General features: G+C 44.3%; 1 long non-coding RNA gene across 5 annotated transcripts; it reads left to right on the top strand.

The window, feature by feature from the left end:
• The first annotated feature begins 2881 nt into the window (after positions 1-2881).
• LOC123093385 (uncharacterized) lies at positions 2882-5614 on the top strand. 5 transcript variants are annotated; one of them, XR_006445322.1, is made up of 4 exons: positions 2882-3459; positions 3936-4218; positions 4311-5192; positions 5342-5614. It is a non-coding gene; the product is annotated as an uncharacterized lncRNA (long non-coding RNA). The 5 variants fall into 5 exon arrangements; XR_006445325.1 differs by having other exon boundaries at positions 3936-4034; positions 4131-5192; XR_006445324.1 differs by having other exon boundaries at positions 2883-3459; positions 3936-4450; positions 4709-5192.
• Positions 5615-8936: the final 3322 nt, after the last annotated feature.

The following is an 8936-nucleotide window of genomic DNA, read 5'->3' on the forward strand; positions in this document are numbered from 1 at the left end:
ACTATTCTTCTAGGCCTTTTTTGTTACTTACAAATTGACTTTTTGAGCCAATGCTTACGGCATGAAGTATTACCTAGAGTTCCTTAATCAATCTGCTTGTCCATCGTTTCATTTGGTTCAATTACTATCAGCAAGAACGCATTGTGAAACCGTTAGCTTATGAATGTGTGCTCTTCCTGCAATAATAACATTTGAAATGTAAGGGTCGAGGCACACCCATGCATCAGGATGATGTGCACCACGTGGGAAGTAATACTAATATGGCCTAAGTTGATAATGAAATATCCAAAGATACACTTGACTGGATCAATTTTTTTCTCTGGAATTGTTCCTCATGATGCGCAGATGTAGATGCTATATTTTTAAAATTTCAAATCACCTATGCATGCCAATGTGATTCTTATCCTTTTCATTAGACAGTGTGTTCCCATCAATCCATCCATGCATCGAACCGTTTTTTTACTCTATTCAGGTTGCAATTACGAACAAGTAGCATATGTATGCACTGAACTACTTGCATAAGACAGTGAAATGCTTCTTACTCGCGTGAGTGGAATTTTGGAATAGAGAAAGAACATACAACAGAGATCACATAATTAAATGATTACATAAACCGAGATCACGTAAAACAAGTTTGATAGGTCCGTTGCATCGCACGGGCATTTTTGCTATATGTACTAACAGGTTCTATTTATTTCCTTTGATCGGTCAATACTCCTATGTCCTATGTAGGTAAGAAGGAAAGAAAACCTAACGGTACAGCCGGCAGAACAGTCAACGGCGAGCTTCATCGCCGCGTACGCGTCGTAGTACCTGGCCATCACCGGCTGGGGCATCGAGGACTTAACGCTGGTGAAGAAGGTGTGGGTATTGGTAGAGCTCCAAGAAGCTGCCCTTCGTCCTGCCCGCCGTCTTCAGCATCGGTCCCTGGGTGACCACCCTGGAACTCGGCGACGCTACCAAGGCGACACGGTCCGGGTTGGTTCGGTCCCTCATCGAGCCACCATTTGGACCGGCCAACCACCACCGGCGTCAACGTGCTGGGGCAGCGGTGAGGTGGGCTGCATGTGCGGGTGCTGTGGCGAGGTGGTGGACATGCGGGAGCGCCAGCGATGAGGTCAGTGATGCGCCGCGGCAAGTGCGCGACTGTTAGCCATGAACCTTCCGTAGCAGTTTTTTTCATGAGCCCATGTTTTTTTTGTGTTCGGGCCTTGCTATAATTAGCGTATTAACCATGAAAAAAAACATGACATTCAGTTTGTTGTCAAATGGTGCCGTGATTTTCGGATCAAGCCATGTTTCTCTTGTACTTCCTATTTCCTGTTCGACTGAATAGAAGTGCAGAAAGTGAACACACCAACATGACTGAAAGCAGTCATATTCAGCTACAGAGGTATACATTTATACAAGATATACACAGGCAGGTGCGGCCAGTAACCCAACTAACTCCTGAGCTGACCTTGCTAATCCTTTACTCGCGATAAAGACGCAGACGATAAGGAAAGGTTGTTACGGAGAGAGCAATGGGAGACAGAGAATTACGTGGCGACAGGTGGACCTGAACATATGCTTCAACAAAGAAAACGACAGTGTAGGATCATGGTGCGTGATTATAGGCACAAGCTATTAAATCTCACACGGAAATCACGGCTGAGCGATTCTCGCACGATCCGAAGTTCACACCCAATCAACCGTTTTCCCCAGTTGATGGCCTGCATGTGTGTTGTGCTAAAACGGTCGCTGCCATGGCAGCGAAACCCGCAGCTAGAACGCTGCCAACGCCAAGTTGAGAACTCGAGATCGTCAATGGTGCATGCCCGACAGCGGCGACGAGAGGCTATGGTGCATGGGGAGGAGAGAAAAGAAGGAGAGGGGAAGCTTGGGGACATGGTAGTTTACCCGGGGGCTGCCGGTCGGCACGCTGAGAACGAATGGCACCCACTTCGAAAGACACCTTTTTAAGTTTAAAAAAAACTGAAAATTGTTGCACATGTACAGCTTCACATTCTATGTGTGCGCCAAAAGTTTCGAAGGATTTTTTTTCGTGTGCAAAAAAGACAAAAAACTGTCTCATGGAACACTATTTTCAACCATTGAAATTTGTCTTTTTTGTGGAGGCAAAATAAAATGATGTATTTTTACAAAAGTTTGTGTCGCGCACATATTTTTGCAGAGATGTAGACGATAATTTTTTTGGAATTATTTATAACATTTAAAAATGCATGTAACATGCATTTCTACAACCGATATATGCATATATACCTAACAGGCGGTGGTGGATCGACACAAATAGGGGCAGGGGGGTTTAGGGCGGTTGCATACTCCTCCTTGACGGTCCATGGGGAAATATGACGTGAAGGAGATAGGGTGTCATGGGGAAGATGATATGGGCATCGTTTGGTTTTAAAGGAGAGGGTTCTAGCGAGCAATGCCCCGCTACAGCGGGATACCGAGCAAGAAGAGGAGGGTCCACTAAAAAAGAGAAGGGCCCATCGTGGGATGGTTTTTTTTTTTTGTGTTGGGCCAGTGTGTTGAATATAACATGGCGGACCACCATATTCCTCTCACACATATGGTCTGGATTTGGGGTAGGATGGACTGTCCAGACGGTTGAATTTTGAGAAGCCCGCTAGACAACCGTTTCATGTCTGAACATGGTCAGGCGTACAAGAGAGAAATGAGCGTCGGACTTGGAGACGACCCTAATCATTTGTTCAATTCATTTATATATATATCATAGCCAGTAGCAACGCACGGACACTCTGCTAGTTCTTTCATAATAAAGCACAGATTGTCACGGCGTTTTTATAAAAAAGTCCCTTTGCTTTTCAAAAATATAACCCCAGTCCTTTGTAAGTGGATTTCCGAGAAAACGTTTCGTTTTTACCAAAAAAAAAACCCTATGTTAAACCAAAACGACCAAACCAATCCTCCGCCTCCTCCCCTGCTCTCGCCATCGCCCGCACAACCCCACCCAATCCCTCGCTCGCTCGACCAGATCCAAGACGGCAGCGGCGGCCGGGGAGCGGACCGCGCGGGAGGAGGAGTTCGGCGAGCGCGAGCTGAAGGTGGTCGCCGTTCTCGCGGATCTGCCATCCATCGTGCGGGTCAGCAGCCGCCAGCAGCAGCAGCAGCAGCAGGCGTGGCCGGAGATCCCCTCGTGGGGCCGGCGCCGGCCGAGGAAGGCCCTGGCGGCGCCGCCGGCCGAGAAGCCCGCGGCCGATGACGATAGGAGCGAGGGCGTTGCCAGCCCGGACACCCCGCTCGCCTTCTCCGAGGGCGACGACCACGACGAGGCAGCGGCGGCGGAGGACGAGTCCAAGGCCAGCGCGCAGGACAAGGTGAGCCGCCAGGCCACGAGATCAGCGCCCGCCCGCCTCCCTCCGCCAATTAGGGCCGTGGGGAGGTTGGTGCTCTCACTCCTGCCGAACGCTCGCCTCACGCGCGAATATGGACAAGGTGCGCATGCTGCTACCGCGTAATGTTGTTACTTCCCTACTGTTTTCCGCACGACGCTCCTGCTTCCGTACTCTTTGCCGTGCCATGCTGCTGCGGCTACTTTGCTACTGCTGCTAATATGTTGTGCTACAGTTTTGCTCAGTGTTTTGAGGATAATATATCTATACTGCTCCCGTCCTGAACTCAGAAGCAATATATAAATTTGTGTGGCCACTAAATTCAGGAATGGACTGGAAGGGACGATGTGATTGAAAAGAAAATCAATCAACATAAATCATGGCACAATTTTCTAACTTATCCAGAGCGGGTTGATTGTATGGAGTTGGAAGGATAATTTGTTGTAGTGTAGTTTCAAAGATGATTTAGACAAAAAAACACCATCAAGCATTGCAAATGACGAGGTAGAAAAAAAATTAAATTTTCTAGCGAATGAAAAAATACATATTCAGATGGCTTACTGGAGGTTCTTGGTTCAGGTTGTTAGATGGAAGGACAAGGCAGCGGCAGTGGAGACGGGGAGTCGATTAGGAAGGAAAAAGAGTTTGTACAACTGCTGCTCAGTGCGAAAAACAGAGGTAAATAAATTTATTGTTCAGGTGGCGAGATTTAGTCTCCCTTCTTTGTATTCAGCGATGAACTACTGAATGGTGTTGATAAATTCATGGCATGAGTTGTCGAGGAGGACATCAAAGTGTGGGAGGTTGCAGCCTTGCAGGAGATTAGCCTTACCTTGGCAAATTAGCTTGCGGCCCTAAAGCTGTATGTTTCCTTAATCTGAAGTGTGCACAAATATTTGTGTTTAATGAGTGAAATGTATCCGTTTGACTGACATGAACCTTTAGGAAAGACAGATCCTAAAGTTGGCTTCACTTGGTAGTAACTATGGAAACCTCAAGAATGTTGTTGAGGTCCTGAAGGCTTTTGAGTTGTATTGTCAGGTCCCTCTGTTACTTAAAACCAACAAGGAACTTTATCATTTTTCCCTGACACTGTAAGCTTGATAGAATACACTGTATGCCACTACATGTTGTCTCATTATTTTCGTGTGCTTTTCTTAAAATGTGTGTGATGATTGTCGCTAACAATGTCGGAAAGATTCCAACAGAAAATAAATTTCTCTGTAGTGAACCCTCTAAGCAAAAAGAAAAGAGAATCACTTATTCATCATTGATTAAATCTATTTAAGAGTTATAATTTTTTTGTTGATAATCTTCAGTGTAAACTCTATTATTTTTTGCTTCATTGCCAGGTTTATGCACTTTTCCCATGGTATAATATAAGAAACAAAATCAATTTATTGGATCACAATCATATCTCGGAGTATCTGCAGCACTGTAAGTGATCTTGTATAGTTGGAATGTTACATTTCACTTTAATTGCTTTGCTGAATGTGCGGACTAAGAAAATTTCAGTTTCTCCTGTCATCAATAAGTGTTATAAGATTTAGATTATTAAATTCAGGAAAAATTCAAAATATATGAGAGCACTAACCATGTTTCGGTTCCTTGACTGAGGACGTACGAACTTGCAAAAAGCACGAGCATAGAAGCGAAACAAGGAGATTATTGAAGGGGATTAAGCTTCCAAGTGCGGCAACTAGGAACATCTCGATCGGTGATTTGAAGTGTGTTCTTCAATAGCATGGTGCATGGATATTTGCACGTGTTCTCCTGATGCAACACAAGCTATTTAATTAGTCATAGAACTACATACAAGGCTCTGATGCAAAAAAGGTGTTATTTAAGCACATATTTTACTGGATTTTATTCTGTATGAAAAGAAATAAAAAATGCCTCTACATGCCGTGGCTGTCGGCATTACGGCACTCCAATCAGCATCTCTTGGTAATCTTTTAGGATCACCAATGTATGTTTTATGATAGGTTTTATCAGGCATGAAGGTGGCGTGGGCCAGCAAGGAGCCTGGGGGTTCAGCAGGACATCCTTGCCGGAGTAGTCGAGCAGAGGCTGACACTGGCCAATATGAGCAGCATTGCCGCAGATCGCCTCCATGTGGGCTGCTGTTGCAAAGTCACTGTGCTGCACCTCAGCGAATTTAGTAGGAGTAATTCATTCCCCACCAGATTGTTTATTATTGACCATTGCTGCTTCATCTGTTATTCTCATCTAACTAATATATTTACGGACTTTTTGGATGTTTGGCTAATTCTTCTTTACCTTTTGGGGCTTTGCTGTGAAAGAAAGATGAAGTTCAAAGAGTTCAATTTAGAGTTAGTGTAGTTTCTTCCCCGGAATAAAAAAGAGAGAATTGGTGCAGTGTCTCATGCCTATTGGATTCAGTCTATTATGCTCCCTAAATATATACTCCATCCGTCCGGAAATACTTGTCATCAAAGTGGATAAAAGGGGATGCATCTATATGTATTTTAGTTCTAGATACATCTTTTTTTATCCATTTTGATGACAAGTATTTTCGGACGGAGGGAGTACGTGTATGCTGCAGAGACATGGTCACATGGATGATTAACATCTTTTGGCAAAGGCATGTTAATTCAATGAAAAATTCTACTACACCTATGACCATGAATGTAGATGTCCATTATTGATTTTTGAGGACTACTTTAGGATGTGATCATTGGTGTTGCTTCACACCTTCTAGACAACATAGCATTTGATTGTTACTAATGTGAAAATCCAACTTACTATTTTTTTTATTACAGTGTGTTCAGCCACTATCAGACTTTGGTGGTATGCTCCGGCTGCCAAATTGTGCTCTGCCAACCCACGGGTGGAAAGGCGAGGCTCATCAAGGGATGCCTTATTATGGCAAAAATGAAGCCCTTCTTAAGATTGTTTACTACTCCCTCCGTCCCGAAAAACATGTCGCAATGGTATTTTTGTGAAAAAGTCCTTCAGGTTTATCCGACCGAACCCGCGGTCCAATCCTCTCCTCTGCTAGCTCGCTCAGTTCCATTAGCTCCCCCGCAACACCGGCGACCTCGCGTAGCTCAAGCACACCGCCCCGCCGCGCAGCTCCACCGCAACCCCGCGCGGATCCACCTCTACCCCGCGCAGCTCCCCTGCTCCTCGGCGTAGCTCCCCCGCTCCCCTTTCCCGCATCCCTAAATTTCCAAGCTTTCCCCCATCCCCTTCCGAAAAATCGGCGCTTGCTGCCCGTCGATTCTCCACTACCACCACCAATCCCGGCCACCGTCGAGAGGGGAGAGCAGGAGGAGGAAAAGGTCATTGGCGCCGGCAAGATAGGGGAGAGCAGGAGGAGAAAAAGGGACCAGACGAGTGGCAGCGGGTGGTGGCGATGCACGGCACGGTCACTGGAGAGGCGTCTGCGGCGGAGCTCGTCGGCGTCGCGTATGCCAGGGCGTCGAAGCCGACCAACGCGTCCGCCGCCTCGTCTCCTGGAGCGGGCGGCCACAACTACAAGGGCGCCTCCGCGTCCGCCGTGCTGGCCTGCCTGGCTGGCGGCAATAGCTGGCACCAGGACGACGACGGCGGTGAAATTGAGGAATTGCAGGAGGTCAGCCGTCCACATCCCTCCTCTGTTGGTGAAGCATCATGGAGTAATCCTGTTAATTTATCTGATGTTTGTGGTCCAACTCCTATTAATTTTACTTCAGAAAGAATTCCAATCCATCTGCTGCTATTTGTTGTGTGTACATACTGTTAATTGATCTCCAGATTATGGAGCTGTAAGGAATATCGTGGACTAATCCTGTTAATTGATCATGTGTGATTGTCTCCGTGAGTAGTCCTGTTAATTGTCCCTGTGTACTGTCTAATTGTTCATGCAACATCATGGATTTTTATGACCTGAACTTATCATGTTGAATAAAATTAATGGAGAAGGGATTCATTCTTCTTCAGACCTTGTTTGTTTCTTTCTGCTTGAATGCATGGTGTACAGTACAAGTTCATGAACAAGGGACCTTTTTTTTGCAATTGCAAACTCTGAATGCTCAAGTCTGGAAGTGTTTACAAATTCAGAGAGTTCACATGACTACTGGTCAAATAATTCAGTGTAAATCTAGTCTGAAACTAGTAGAGCTCTTGGTGATATACAAATTCAGTGTAAATAGAAATCTGCGACATGACTACTGATCATGTATGCAAGATGTTGCTACTGGATGAGCACAATAACTACTCAGTAGATTTTGATTAAAAGTTTGACACCTGATCATGTATGCAAGATGTTTCTACTGGATGCATGGATGCATGACTGGGACATGACTACTCGGTAGATTATGTACTCCAAGTAGACAAGATCATCTAAGTTAGACCAAATTGTGAGATTCAAATAAATTCAAATTAATCCAAAGGCCTTGACTAAATTATTCAGATTAATTTAAACAATTCAAATAAATCTAAATAAATCCAAATAATTCCAAATAAATTAAAAAATCAAATAAATATATTCTTTGGATTGATGATCAAAGTTCAAAGAATTAGCCTGAATGCACATTGATGATCCCAGAGAATGAGCCGTTCAAATCAGCTAGGCTTTGAACTTTGATGATTTTTTTAGTTCAAAGCACTTTGAGTACTCCACAAATTTCAGTAAACTTTCCTACACTGGACACTGTAAACTTTCAGTACACAAAATTCAGTTATCTTTTCAGTAGGAAAATTTATGTAACAAATCTCAGAAGCTTGCATTTTCCTACTCTTGTTGGCAATAGTCATTATCAGTTTACTGTCCATTTTAGCCTAGCCTTCAGTTATCTTTTCACCCATTTTTCTGTCCATTCAGTTATATTTTCAATAGGAAAATCTCTGTAACAAATTATAGTTTACTGTCATTATCAGTTTACTGTCCATTTTTGTTTTGATTTCAAAAAGTTGCCCATTAGTCACATTTTTGTCCATTGGCTATCATATTGTAGTAGTGAAAATGGGTGCAGTTCCTTGCCTCAAGTGGAGCATCGACATAACTTGACAGTATATGGGTGTTTCCTAATTTAATCTTGTTTTCTAGTTCTAATTTCAAATACAGATCAGACTGTATTGTGCAAATCTGCATCTTGGAAAACATGTTCTAATTTAGTTTCTGAAATTTACAGTATTGGTCATCCTAACTGAAACATGTTATGATGTTCAGTTTGCTCATGTTTTAAAACGTCATAAAATCGTTGTACCTGAAGAGCAGAGGTGCCGGGCAAGTTTGATCTTTGATCTGATGTAAAAAAAAGTTTGATCTTCGATCTTGCTACAGATACTGCTGATATCGATCAATTGCTGCTACAGAAGATACTGCTCCTACAGATACTACTGCTACAGATGATAGTTCTCTGTGTTGATCAATTGATCTGCGGCTGATACTCTGCTTAACTGATCTCTTGATCTGCACGTGAGAAGTAGAGGATCTATTGCTGGGCGAGCAGTGAGGTGCTGGGCGTGGAGGAGGAGAAGCGCCTGGGCTTGGAGGAGGAGCGGTGCCTAGTCGTGGAGAGGAGGTGCTGGGCATGGAGGAGTAGAACAGGCGACCGGAGCTTAGGCGTGGGC

The sequence above is a fragment of the Triticum aestivum genome, chromosome 4B, assembly GCF_018294505.1.
Source record: "Triticum aestivum cultivar Chinese Spring chromosome 4B, IWGSC CS RefSeq v2.1, whole genome shotgun sequence".
In the NCBI taxonomy this organism is placed as follows: domain Eukaryota; kingdom Viridiplantae; phylum Streptophyta; class Magnoliopsida; order Poales; family Poaceae; genus Triticum; species Triticum aestivum.